Here is a 15,137-nt window from a genome sequence, read left to right on the forward strand (position 1 = left end):
TTGCCCCAGGACATCAACAGAACTCAGACTGTAATGGGGTCTGTTGGGTTTCTATTGGTTTTATACAATTTTAGGCGAAATCTGTGGTGGAGATTCCAAAGCAGATGGGAACCTAACCTTAGTAGTATATCAGGTACCAAAACTGACTAACTGCTCAGGAACAGTGGGGGCTAGAGGAAAAATTGAAAAAAAAAACCAAAACTTTCCTACACCTGCCAAGTCCATTAATTGCATCATGTCATAGGCACTGCTCCATTAATTGGAATTTTTTCCTCTAGCCCTCACCGTTCCTGAGCAATCAGTTTTGCTACTAACGCAAGGTTCACATCTTTGTTGGAGTCCGTCTAAAATCAATGGCGAGAAGAGTCCTGTATGGAGGACTTTTCTCTCCGCTGCTTTCAGTATAAAGGATTGGCAGCGGTAGACAGAATGACATCATTTGGCACAAAAAATGTTTGGAATATTATGTAATATGTTGCGTTTGTTACATTCGTCAGATGTTTTGTTGGTGAACTTCTCCACAAAATTGGCATATTAGAGGATTTTCCTAATATTTAGGTGCGTTATATAATTTGTAATAAGACCCTTTACAAAAGAGTAATAAAACATCCCCCGCTGAGCCCCTCTGACGTGTGACTGGATTAATTGCTTTTGTGGGGGGACAGAAAAATAATCACTACTTGCATTAGTTTTTCCTTTAAGGCGGCTTGTGAATAGAAGTCTTCCTTTCAAGCCTGCTGCAGGATATTAGAATCTTACGAGAGAACATGTGTACAATTGATCTCCAACGTGGCGATCCAGGTTCTAATTCAGGTCACGTCTCAAGGAGCTGGAGATGAGTCAGACCTGTGTAAGTGTAAAAAAATAAATTGTATGTCCGTATGGCAGGCTAATAAAATATGCCATAACGGCAGCGTAATGGAGTTGTATGATTGTTTAACCATTAAATGGGATTAGACAACTGTAACTTGGACCACTGATGCTTCCCTGGACCAGAGAACATGCGGGTAGTGGCTTTATAAGACATTTACATCTTCACCCCCAAATTACATATTTACATTTGGAACAGACCTTGTTGTGGGCGCTGCTCTACATTGTGTTTGCTGTCAAACAGGTTCTCAAGATCAGATATAAACAATCTGTCTCATCCTCCTTATACCCAGGGGAATCAGAAGGTTATAATCCTAGAGATTTTACAGGTTAATAATATATTAAAATGTTCCCTGTGGCTGAGACCATGAAAAATGAAATCTAAAATAATATAGAATATCAAAATAACAATGCTTGGTTTATAGTTGGTATGTACAGCTAGTAGCTGGTCTGTCTATAGACGGATAGATCTAGTTATCTAGCTAGCTATCTACTTGTAACAGCATCATATTCTGTGGTGCTTTACAGACATTGTCAGTCACTGTCCTATAAAGGGCTCACAATCTACATTCCCTATCAGTATGTCTATGGAGTGTGGGAGACAATCGGAGTACCCTGAGAAAATCTACGTAAACATGTGGAGAACAGACAAACTCTTTGCAGATGTTGTCCTTGGCAGGATTTGAACCTAGGTCTCCACTGAGCCACCGTATTACCCATATATCCTACAACTTCCCTGTTTGTGGGTGGGCCCCAAAAACAGTGCTGCTATAATGGGACCATCAGTGCCCACCTAATACCAGCCACCATTCCCTTATGCCTTTTATAGTGCCCATAAAATAATGTTTATTAATAATGATAGATGTGGCTGAACGTTACTACTGCATAATCTTTAAGGTATGTGCCAATGTTATGTAGGTGTGACAGGTTTTCCATCTCAGAAGATATACAGTGGCCATAAATGTTCCAAATCTTAACTGTGGGGATTTCTTACAGTTTTTACCCTATGCATGTTGTGCAGATAATAAAATCTGATGAAAAATCTGCAGCATGTGCATTCCATATGGAAATACCCTAATAATACATCCCCCAAGTTTAAAGCTGTTTATAGGTGTTTGAACTGTTCAAGCAGAATACCACTAGTGGGCCTGGACTCTAAAACCATAATGGTCCTACAATGCTATACCCAAGTTTGATGGCCAACTATGTTCAATTTCCTAATTGTTGTAGGAGGCCCCTTTTCCCTCTTGCAGAATCAATTTGACTGGTGGCCCCAAGGAGACTCAATCTGTCTTTATATGTAGACATGGCTTTAACTTTTTTTTTTTCTAGGTAAATCTGTTTTCTGTCCCACTGCCAATACATAATGACGAGCAAGGACAGAAACCAGTCATGTTCAAGCGTTACCGGAAAAGTCGCTGCTCCCCTTAATTTATTATCCCATTGTTTACGGTCGTTGCGCACACCCTTCTTTGTTGGCATTACATTATTGGCTGCTATAACAGAACTCCTGGAATAGTAGGGTAAAAAAAACGTTCATTCTCAGCAGGTAAAGGCACTGCCACCTTATTACACCTCATCTGCAACTGTTTTTGTACCTTCTTGTACCTTCAACTTGCTTGTACTGTAGTTTTACTGCTTTATCCCCTCTCCCTATGTCAATAAACGTGCATGTCATGGTGGACAATCAGAGGGTGCAGGCGTAGGGGGCAGTCTTGGAATGTTTGGTCAACCCACAGGTTCTGGTTTGGACATTGACTTGCATGTATCATCCTATAGGTGGCACTAAGGAGCACTTTCTGCCTTCTGGATTAAAGCTAATTGGCGTACTTTTCCACGTTGTATTCTTGGGTAAGGCTACCTTATCCAGCTAGGTCTGCACAAAGCTGATGCCTCCCAAAGGCTTCACACTTGACACTTGTAGGCTGACATTGGTCTTAATGGTTTCTAAAAAAGAAAATGACCTTTGCTATTTGGAGCTGTGGGAGTTTTCCTCCCTGAACCTTTCTCCATTTTCTAGTGCTGTACCAGGCTGAACCATGCGCCCCTGTGGGAGTCCTTGCTCGGTATGACTGAGCAGCTGGAGAATGTGTTGTGGGCCGGGCATCACCTGGAGGCGTCTGCTGTGCAGTAATAAATCCTAATTACTAAGTACTCAGCTTCCTGGTTTCATGTCATCTCAAATGCAGGGATTCCTTTTGTGGTTTTAGTTGATCCCAGGGGTTTTCCCTGTAAGCCCTTCTGGTTTCTTGTAGAAAAGCCGCATCATTATGATAACAGATACTAGCATGACAGCAGAGAAGTGTTGGTTTCATTCATGCATTTTATATGATGTCACGCTAGTAGAGGAAACGGCGGCCATTGATCCACTTGTTTCTAAAGATTTGGTGAATAACATTGTAATTTAATGTTCTCCTAAATGGGGTGTTCCACGTCATATATTTAAGACCCGACAAGAATTTTGGCAAACATTGTATAGTCTCCTCTCTATTTGGCTAGAGATTCAGTGGAGTGTCTCCATTCGGGTCCCTGGTCTTTGGCTGTATCACTGACGTGTAGGGCAAAGATCAGAAACCAGAGACCCAAAATGGAGACTCTGTGTGGTTCCCCCCACCCCTCCCCCAGCTGATTGGGTAGGCAGATATAGAGTATTGGCTATTTTAAGTCTCGGCAGAGGTTTAAAAATATGAACTGGAACATCCCTTTAAATGTCACATACATTTCTTCTTGTGCTGGTGGATTTATGTTGTTGGAACTTGAGAGGAGTTCCATCCTAACTTTAGGATTGTCCATCATTATTGGATAAGTGGTCTTCCAACTCTCCGCACCCCATTGAGCTCAGTGTCATTGTTTATATGTGTTCCAGGTATTGCTGAATGCCGTATTTCCGGTAGTGTTGGATCTATTTTTTTGTCTACCACCTCCCCCAAGCATATTCAACTACTGCTACCACATTACTGAGCACAGTACCACATGCTTTTGATATGTATATCACTCTTGTAGATTTGGTTAAAAATGACTTTGAAGTGATATGCAAATGAAGCAGTTAGTGTACTGGGGGTGGGCATTTAGTTCTAGGAACACTGCCCTTGCCATGGGTGATATTGTCAGTGGAGAATCAACTACCACTACACAGGGTGGCACAGTGCTCCGGGTAACTGAAGGGCCGCCTCCAGTGCTCCGGGTAACTGAAGGGCCGCCTCCAGTGCTCCGGGTAACTGAAGGACCGCCTCCAGTGCTCTGGGTAACTGAAGGACCGCCTCCACTGCTCCAGCTGCATTGCCTGTATGACTTCAAGGTTGTTTTTCTCTAAATCTACAAAGGCTTATTATTTATCACTATAGTGTGCAATGTAATGCAGATGTTTCAGTTTTATATACTTGTAGGAAGTGATAGACTACTTGCTCTGCTACTAAATGCATATCATTGACAAGTATCAGTGGGTGATAAAAGGGAGCAATAGCTATTATATTTGTTAAATTAACATCTGTATATATCAGACTGTACATATAAGAAGTGGTTATATATCAACACAAAAGTGGATTCTCTAGCTTAAAAGCAGTGACAAACTGATGCTGTCTACGGAATGTTTTCATGGTAAATTCGCTAAACTAGTATAAGGGGATCTCCATTCCTTTCTTGAAAGTAGTAGTATTGCAGGGGTACCAGTAGTGGACATGTGTCTTGTGAACCTAGGCCGCACTGGAGAAGTTGGGATATAATAAAGTGCTGCTTTTAATATGTTTCTATGTTATAGCATCTCTAGCATGGTTGCTGCATGCTTTCTGGGTGTTTTGGGGGTTTTTTGGATGTAGATTGTGAGCCCCATATAGGGATTACAATGTACTTTTTTTTTTTCTATCAGTATGTCTTTGTAGAACAGAAGGAAATCCACGTAAACACAGGGAGAACATACAAACTCCTTGCAGATGATGATCCTGGCGGGATTCGAACCCAGGACTCCAGCATTGCAAGGCTGCAGTGCTAACCACTGAGCCACCGTGTTGCCCCCGCTTGCTGCATGCTTTCTGTATTAATGTGGTTGCACTTCCATTACTTGCTGTATATTAACTGCCTCCAATGTATCTTTGCTCCTGCAGTTCACTGCGATGTATACGACTATTTTCTAGCCTGTGTATATAGACATTAGAACTGGATACATAATGTAGTAGAAATCCAGCTGTAACTAGGTGTCTGTAACCTCTGGCCACTTGCAATGTGAGTTTAGTATTTTGTGTAAACAATACAGTGATTTTCTCCCTTCTCTTTTTACTATTGGTTTTGGATCTTTCTTGCTTTCCATTACTTTCTTTTCTTTGCACTACATATTTGATATTCTGTCGGGAGAAGACTTGAGAGATTTTCTAAAGTCCTTCATCTTTTTCTTGTGAGCTGCGTTTCTTGATCTTCGGTGCCTGATGTGTAGAGTACTTAGTCATCTAGTATTTGTTGATATATTTTTCTTGGATGCATTCTTCCTTCAGACCGCACAATATTTCCTGAGATGCCGTCTGTTCTTCAACCTCAAAGAACACTAAATCCGCTTCTATACTGAATGGATGTAATGGTTCCCCTTCCTTTAGTGTGGGCTTCTGTAGATCGCTGTGTGTTTTGTAACCCGCTTGCATGGCTAATATTTCAGTATAATGTAGTACACAAAGTATGCAGTCGGCCATGTTTTGTAAGCCCCATGCAAATGCATTGTACAGTAACCTGGCATTAGCTTTTTAGGCTTGTTTTACAACTTCACTCTCATTAACTGTGGCTGGCCCTTTTTATGTTTGCCATGTGCATAGTGTTTGTACACGTGCACACACAGACTGCAGAAGCCCTACCCGCAGTGAGGGATGGTGTGACAGGTGGAGTCTTATACTGAGCTTCAAGGTTATTGGAAAGGAACCATGTTTGTGACAGCAAAAGTCAATAGGACTGATATATCTTTTTATGGCCGTGATGGTACATTTTTGGTTATTTTTCAAACGTTACATTTGTCCAGTCTGAATTTTTGAGGTTTGGGGGTCCTACAATACCACGATAATGAAGTGTAGGTAGAGTTTGTGCCGTGCCCCTCCGCTGTACTGACTTTGGATCCCAGTAACAGGTCGATCCCAGTAACAGGTCCTGATTGTTCTCACACTTTTGCAGGGTTGGGATACAGTAAAATGTTTCAGTTCATAGGACCCTTCATGAAGTCCCTTTTATTTGTTGCATTAATTTTCTTGAAGCCATGTATATAGTCTTAATATAGGGACTTATTTAGGGATTGGCTTTCTGATCTCCTCCATTTATTGCACATCCAGTCAATTATAATGGGTTCATTTGAAGAGTTTAGACTGAAACCCTTGACCTCACAAGGGAAGGATACGGTGACAAGGTTTGTCTCACACTTTGTTCACAGCATGTGAAACGTCTGTAAGCCTAAACACAGGAAGCGACACGTTTGTGGCACGGTATCTGTTTGCGGTCATGTATGCTGAATCAGGAGTTTTTTGACATAAAGTTTTGCAGCACGGTGGTTTGCACAAACTCCTAAGAACAGAAGTGGACAAAGTATTTATCCTGGCGTCGATGTCTGTCTGTACCAACTCTAAGCAGGTTTTACTTTATATTTTCTTTTAAGGAAAGTTTTCTGCTCAATGACCTTCTTGTTGTTCTGCTGTTAGGGTGACTTCTGTTTTCAATCTGAGCTGTCACTTGCAGTGATATATCTGTATGTCTGTGTGTCCTCAGAACACCTCAATGTGTTAGGAATAATGACCTGCAGAAATTGTTGCATCTGAGTTGGAAATCAATTTTGGGTGGAGTCGATAAAAATTTACCATTTTTGGCTTCAACATGGAAATGTATAATTAAAAATGATTATTATATTGTATAATTCTTTATACATAATGCATAGTTTGCTGCATGATTACTTTTTATTGAATTTCAATAATGGGATCATCATTGCTTCTGACTGATCATGGCTGTGGCTTACCAACGCCACAGCCCTGTGGATAGAATTACAGGAGCCATTAAGAAGAATTTAAGTCCTAAGACTTTGATTTTATCCATCTTGCTCAGTGGTTGTCTAACCACGGGGACTCCAGCTGCAAAACATGGTGGCAAAGGCAATCCCTTGCCCTGCTGTGCCGCTCCATGCAAAAGCAGTTTGGTATACCTGCTGTTGGGACAGACAAGGGGGTTACGCTTTGACTTTTGCCCAAGTTCCCAGGTCACCTTTGGTGTGTATAACGCCGTGCTTTGAGTTTCAAGCAAGTAATAATATTCAGCAAAAGTTAGTTTGTGTGTTAACATTATGTATCTTTCCCTAAAGTATTTCACCCTTTTCTCCTTTCATTACAGCAGGTAACTCTAATTAATGTACGTTAATAATTAACCCCCATTATATATTGCTAAGATGTTTTCATTCTCCTTCTTACAGGGATAAAAGAGGCCGTCGCGATATCGGTAAGAAGAGCGCAAGCACAAAGGTAACTCAGAAAATCTAAGAAATGTGATTAAGAATGGGAATCTAATTATAGGAAATGTATTTATGGCATATTATTTTGTGCTTATGATTGTATATTATCCTATATCTTTTGTGTAGTAATATATGGCACACTGCTGAGTGGACGGCAGATGGTGCGCACTTAGCCAGCTCATGGAACTTTTATTTATTTTTTATTTTTTTTAAGCAGAGTTAAAGCTTTCCTCGGCTTGGTTACTTTCTAGTTAAAGGGGTTGTCCAGAATTAGAAAAAAAAAACATGGCTGCTCTCTTCTAGAAGCAGAGCCAAATCTGTCCATGGGTTGTCTGGTACTGTAACTCAGCTCCCTAGACCTCAATAAAGCTGAAGTGCAATACCACAGGCAGTGTTTTTCTAATCCTGGAGATCTTCTGTAGGCTAAAGTTCCACTACATTTGCACAATAGGCAAAAACACTGTATTTCCATGTGGCCTCACACTTTTAAAGCAGTATTCCACATAAGGTCTACAAAATGCTTTTTAAGGCGCCACCCTATTGGTGATACTATTTATTTTCCAAAGGGAGAGTCTACCAGATGATTTTGCCCTATCAAACAACTCCCAGCATTTTGGTAAGGGCCCTTTGTAATATGTGTAGAGTTGCCTTTGTGGCCATTTTTCTGCATTTTTCTTTGGGACCCGCCGAACAGAATACCAAATGCATTAAAAAGCGGTGATCCATGAAAGCGCACGGACCCCATAGATTATAATGAGGTCCGTGTGTTTTCCGCATGGCGTCTGCACGAATCATGCAGAGAAGAAAGTAGTCCTTGAAGTACCTTTATCTCCACATGACTCGTGCGGACACCGCGTGAAAAACTCACAGACCACATTATAGTCTATGGGGTCAGTACGCTTTCATTGCTGACCACTTTTTAATGCGCTTGGTATTCCGTTCGGGGGTCCCCAAGCGGACTTCTCGAATGAAATACTGAACACAGTTGTGAACCAGGACAGCCAAAAGAGAGTGGCCGTATTGAAATAATAAGCAATTAAGGTAAAATACCAAATATTTATTATAGGAAATATGCCTAAAAATTACAGCAGACAAGCAGGGACATAAGACAACAATACAACAACAGGGAACCGCACAAGGCAGAGCATATAATAAATATATCTTATAAATAGTAGTGAATACAAAATTGATAAACATTGAAATACAAAGAAGACAAAGGCTACAGACAAAGGTAATAATTGATAGCAGTAATAGCAAAATACACCACTGCACACATACTTCAAAACCAGAAGGTAATAGAGAAAAGACAGTCACACCAGAATGATGAAAATATTAGACTGCCCCTAATTAGTGGACCTACAGAGATTATATGACAAAATAATCCCTACAAAAGGGACCCAAAGAGGGAAAACAATTAGTCATAGTCCAACCATCAGGGGATAGAAGTGCACCAAAAGCTAATGCACAAGTGTTAAACAGAGTAAATGGAGGCTGCCAATGAAAATTCGTACTGAGGTTTAAGAAGTGAAGCAGTGAGATTAAGTATATAACCTATTACCTGTAGCCATGTCAATGCTGACCACCTTGGACAGGATATAGCACAAGTGCGGGTACCCGGAAGGTCGCCCCACTTGTGCTATATCCTGTCCAAGGTGGTCAGCATTGACATGGCTACAGGTAATGGGTTATATACTTAATCTCACTGCTTCACTTCTTAAACCTCAGTACGAATTTTCATTAGCAGCCTCCATTTACTCTGTTTAACACTTGTGCATTAGCTTTTGGTGCACTTCTATCCCCTGATGGTTGGACTATGACTAATTGTTTTCCCTCTTTGGGTCCCTTTTGTAGGGATTATTTTGTCATATAATCTCTGTAGGTCCACTAATTAGGGGCAGTCTAATATTTTCATCATTCTGGTGTGACTGTCTTTTCTCTATTACCTTCTGGTTTTGAAGTATGTGTGCAGTGGTGTATTTTGCTATTACTGCTATCAATTATTACCTTTGTCTGTAGCCTTTGTCTTCTTTGTATTTCAATGTTTATCAATTTTGTATTCACTACTATTTATAAGATATATTTATTATATGCTCTGCCTTGTGCGGTTCCCTGTTGTTGTATTGTTGTCTTATGTGTCTGCTGTAATTTTTAGGCATATTTCCTATAATAAATATTTGGTATTTTACCTTAATTGCTTATTATTTCAATACGGCCACTCTCTTTTGGCTGTCGTGGTGTTTGTGTGCTACTTTTGTGGCCTGTATATTTACCTATGAGGAAACGCTGTGGTTTGTTGTAACAGTTGTGAACCAGGCCTAAGATATGCCATTACACCAAATGTCATAAAGGCGATCCCTGAGTGTCAGGTCTTGCTTACTAGCCCTACCTACCACTATTATTAACACCTAACATTGTGCTTTGAGTATGTCAGTCTTGCCGATGTCAGCGCTCCGCTTTGAAATCTCACGTATGCAACATTAGTTTTCAACCCAACCTAGACATGTTCTGGACCACTTTGGGAGGTGGTGGGGGGTCGAGGAGATGGGGACTGCCCTTCTGATGTGTCCCATTTAATTTTCCTTAAAGGATTAAGGTTGATTTCTCAGCAATGAAGATGCGGAGAACACATCTGCACATGTTGCCAAGTGCCCTCTAAGTGCAGGAAGTCATTTAGGTTACAGACTTATCCAGCAGACTCCCTTAAGTGTTGCATGCTTTTATAACACGGTGATGAACAATGACTACTGATTACCTACATAGAAATGTACGCTGCAAAGGAAGCCGGGGGTCCATAAATCAATACTGTATGCTAGTATATGAAGTGGCTCTTGACATATTACATTTTGATCATTCTCTATTCTTGTCATAAGAATGTATGGTTGTTCTACAAATAGAAACATCATGTATTTTTCAGTTTTTAACTATCCATACATGCACACATGAAAATATATTGCATCTTTAATACAAGTTTAGTTACATAGGGTGAAGATATTAAAATTGGCATCTGAATGGCAACCTGCTAAGTCTTTAACGTTGCCAGTTTAAGGCGGCCATACAGTTTGTTCAAATGATAGTTGTTCCTCTGGACATCCCCATACACATGCATGCTCTGTTAAGCATGCTGTCAGTAGGGAGAGGGGAATAAGCCACTGCTAGACACTTCTGTGGAAGGCTTATACTCAAAAACATATGACCGCAATAATATTCCCTAGAAGTGATCGTTCTAGGCTAGAATACTTCTGTATTATGGAATTTGATGGACCATAGTGCTGCCTTAGAATAAATCAACCGAAGATCAGCAGGGGTCAGCACGGGACCCTTTCTGATCTTCTGATTTACAAGGTAAAGTGATTGTGTCACAAGCCATGTGGTTTCATTGGTCAAACATTTGCATACCTGAATGCTGTGGCCTATACTCTCAAAGACCCCCGTTGATCATCAATTGATGACCTATCATTAAGGTAGGTTATCAAATATTAAAGGGGTTGTCCCATCACAAGGATCCTATCTATACTGCTTGTTAATGTGAATGTAAGACTTTTCCTAAATACACTGCTTCAGCAAAACTGCTTTGTTTGTCGACTATATTACTTTATTCATTTCTTTGTTGACACATCCCTTGACTTATCTGGTCAAAAGTCAAGTGATATATCTGCCTGCTGCCAGGGGGGAGGGACTAAGCGCACGGGACCGGGGGGGGGGGGGGAGTTTACCCTTTGGGGGGAAGGGGCCACCAATACAGACCCGGCATCCGCTGTAATAGAGAGGCGGATGCCGGGGAGGGTTAGACGCAGGCACAGGTGCCTGCAACATCGCTACGCTCCTGCCCTGCATGAAGCCAGCAGCGGCATGAGCGATGCTGCTATTCTGGAAGGGGGGGCGGAGGAGCGGAATAACAGCATCGCTCCTGCCACTGCTGGCTTCATGCAGGGCAGGAGCGTAGCGATGTTGCAGGCACCTGTGCCTGCGTCTAACCCTCCCCGGCATCCGCCTCTATTACAGCGGATGCCGGGTCTGTATTGGCATTGTGAAGGCTAAACTGGTCTCACCATCTATGAGCGTGCACGCAGGGCCAGCGGCATCTCGCTGATGGCTTTGCATATGTAACCCCGCCCACCAATGACACAACAAAGCAGGAAGACAGAAGATTTTACAGCAACGAAGACTGGTGAGTATGTGACGTGGGAATACCCTTTTAAGCCTGGATAAACTCCTGGAGGTTCGGCACTACATAGCATTACACAGCAAAAAAGCACTGTGGGAAAAATCATGGCTGCAATGCAATACGTTTTTTCCTGCAGAGATTTTTACAGAAAGTTCGCAGGGGTTTCCTCTGTGGACATTCTGCTTCAATGATTCACATCGGTATAATTGACATGCTGCCATTTTCAAAACTGCGATGGTTTTGGAAGTTGCAGCGTGTCCACTGCATGTATTTTTCCACTAAGTAGGGATGGCTAAGACACACTTTGCAGAAGAAAAAAAAAATCTGCAGCGGAAAAACTGCGTTTTTGAAAATTGCAGCAAGTCAGTTTATACTTGCGGAAATTCTAGAGTTTTCCATATTGGTATAATAAGAGCAGAAAGTCTGCAGAGGAAAACTGTAAATACTCTTTGAAGAACACTGCAGAAACACCTACGGGGGAAACACATTGCATTTTTTTCCACAGCTTTTTTTTTTTTTTTTCTGCTGCGTGGGACTTAGCCTTGGAGTCACAGACTTAGAAACACCTCCCTCCCCTCAGTTTAGGTAGGTGTTCTGAAGTTGTTGTGAATTAGGAGCACCATTTTCCATGGAAGCAGAGTGGAGTTATATCTCCAGTACTGAGATGGTTTTTCAGTAAATTATCTCCATCATTTGGATTTATGGGGAACCTGTCACATTGAACATCCAGACCAGAATGGCTTGGATTTAAAGCAGTAGGGGCTGAGAATATTAATTTATATAGTTTGGGATTTATTTATTTTTTAAGATAAGCTTTAGTATAACTTGTAAATCATGAAATTAAATTCCCATTCTTTCTTGGATTAGGAGTCCAGTGGGCGGTGCTACTCGGTGACAGCCATCACTGAGCCTACACAAATAAAAGGCAGTCACTGAGACTTCCCACTGTATTCCTAATCCTCACTGACTGCCATTTATTTGTATAGATTCAGCGAGGGTTAGGTCTGATGTTATTAGTAAGACCGCCCACTGGACTCCTAAGCTTGGAATGAGCAGGAAATAAAACAAACAAAAAAGACAGATTGTACTGAATCTTTTCTTACAGAAAACTATATCAATCTGCTCTGTAAGAAATTGTACTACATGTTCAGTGTGACAGGTTCTCTTTAACTGGTTACTGATGAATTGGTAATAGTCACATTATATTGGCTCAGTAACATTCACTTGTCAGCAATCCTGTAGATCCATTGGCACATTGCAAATGAGAAATGGAAAAATCGATTGTGTAAACTGTAAGTGTTATTTAGACAATCAGGGCTATAGAAATATGCCTGGGTCTCCGAAAAGCTGATCTCATTGCCTTTTTTATTGTATTTGGCCCAGAAGAGGTAACACTGTGTTTTCGTCTCCAGCTTAATAATGAATTCTGCTTCCTAATATTGCTGGCCGTCTTGTATACCACTTAAGCTGGTTTGTCTGTGTCAGATGAGCACTGCTGATAGGGGAGGAATTCGCCCTCTGTAAGCTGTTATTGAACCTGGTGTCATCACTTGCATGGGGGGAAGCTGCTGGTTCACTTGGATATATTTACACATGGGCTCCAAAGACGCCTCGCAATACACACACAGGATTATGCATTTATTACATCATTGATCCTTGAAGAGGGCCTGTCACATCGCCTGACGTGTCTGTCTTATTCTAGAATTCCCCATAATATAACAATTGTAGCAAATCTTTCCTTAGAGCTGTGTTGTGTTATTACATGTATGAATTTGCTATATGTTGTGTTGTGCTATGAGTATAGCTGTACTCTTGGCACCAGTTCCTTACCAGCAACTGCTAAGGCCGTTGATGGGGGTTCTTTTTGTTTTGTTTTTTACAAAAATAAATCTTACACCTCTCCTGGCCACCCCACAGGTTGCTCCAAATCATGGAAACCCCATTTTAAGTGCTGTGTGTTTTCACAGAAAAGCAACAAAATAACTTTCTGGCAGTATCATACAGCTATGTAACAACTTAAAACTTGAATAACTAAAGGTTTCAACCACACTGCGGATATGTAAGTGCCATCCACTGTTGTCCTAGCGTTGGGAAAACATGCTTTCCACACTAGACTAATGTGCGTTTAACACTTCGTTCACATATGCATGGGGGCTCCAGTACAGAGTCCATATAAAATCATGGACCAAAAAGTCATGTAAGCATGATTTGTTTCTCCAGGGAAATGACAGAATGAACAATCGATATCTGACAGACCACATTTATTCAGTGGGTTCCTCGGGGTCTGTTGTTGTCCATATTAGACGATTGTTGTCTTTGTTTAGTCCATTTTTCAGACTTAAAAGAGAAATGGACGGAAACATTGTGGATGTGAACTCTACTCTCCCAGAGATTTTCATCCATGTAGGCAGTGCTGACTATCCAAGAAGCAGCACTGTACCTTATCCAGGGTAGTGGGAGGACTCTGTTGGAGTGGGTTCACACTAGGGCTCTGCAATTAATCAAAAAATAACCAAAACTGAAAGTCAGCTCAAGTAATCGTGAACTTGCTCACAACGATCATTTCAATTATTCTGCATTCATGCCTTCCTGTGTCATTGGCTAAGGGATATGCCACTAACTGTACGCTATCCAGTTAGAATTGCTGATATGCAAATAACCGAAGCTAATATTCAGTGGTATAGTGTGGCATATAAAAGGGAGTGTCTGAAAATAATCGTTCATTAACTTTGACTTTGATTTGGGTCATCATTCCTCGGTCCTAGTGCATACTAGGCTGGGCGACTAATCAAAAAGTAACCAAAACCAAACCTCAACCAGGATAGCCGATATGGTTTTTGTTATCACAATGTTTGCAGTTTTATTCGGACTAAACATTTCCAAATCGAAACTGCTGTTAGTGTACTCTGGGGTCTCTTCACATCTATTCTGCCAGCCCCCTTAGTACAGGTAAATACCAATTAACACTTTTCAGACCCCTGAGTATAATGATCAAAGGCCCAGGAGAGGTAAGAGAACATAAAAAAAAAAAACCCTGTTACCTCTCTAGGCTCCAGACAGGCTTCGGGCCTAGTTATGTGAAGTTCCTGACGTCACATGACCAAAGCCTGAGTCTTAAAAGTCCCCAGAGTATAATAATTGTTCATGGGTGTTCACAGTGAGGCATAATAGTTTGTTGTGTAGGGGCCACTAAGGGGCATAAAACTGTGTGCAGGGGACACTATGGGGCATAATAGTGCGTGCAGGAGTGATGGGGGTAGGTCAGTCGGGGTCTTCAGCGCCGGGAGGGGTTTGCATGCACGTTCAAAGTTCCCCATCGGGCCCAGCCATTCCTAGTTCTAGTCAGAAGCAGCCCGGAAACCCAAAGTTTGGTCAAATTAGAACCCTGGGGAAAAAATTTTATAAGCAGTTTCAGAATAACACCTTTATTTAAAAAAAATTTTTTAAGAAAAGCATTGTGTGAACCTACCGTATTTTCCGGACTATAAGGCGCACATAAAAACCTACGATTTCCTCAGAAATCGTAAGTGCGGCTTATAGTCCGGTGCGGCTTATATATGGATGGAAGCGGCGGCAAAGACTGCGTGCCGCTTCCATACATACATAAAAGGCACCGTAAGGGTGCATTCACACTACTGAACG

At 41.4% G+C, this 15,137-nt stretch overlaps 1 protein-coding gene across 5 annotated transcripts in view; it reads left to right on the top strand.

Annotated features, from left to right (window-relative positions):
* Positions 1–15,137, top strand: part of NUMB (NUMB endocytic adaptor protein) — an 80,119-nt gene that overhangs the window by 26,855 nt on the left and 38,127 nt on the right. For all 5 annotated transcript variants that reach the window (XM_075282839.1, XM_075282835.1, XM_075282837.1 and 2 more), the window contains exon 2: positions 7,292–7,340. The gene's annotated coding sequence lies outside the window, so the exon portion shown is untranslated. The remainder of the gene's footprint in view (positions 1–7,291; positions 7,341–15,137) is intronic.

Source organism: Leptodactylus fuscus, chromosome 7 (genome assembly GCF_031893055.1).
Source record: "Leptodactylus fuscus isolate aLepFus1 chromosome 7, aLepFus1.hap2, whole genome shotgun sequence".
In the NCBI taxonomy this organism is placed as follows: domain Eukaryota; kingdom Metazoa; phylum Chordata; class Amphibia; order Anura; family Leptodactylidae; genus Leptodactylus; species Leptodactylus fuscus.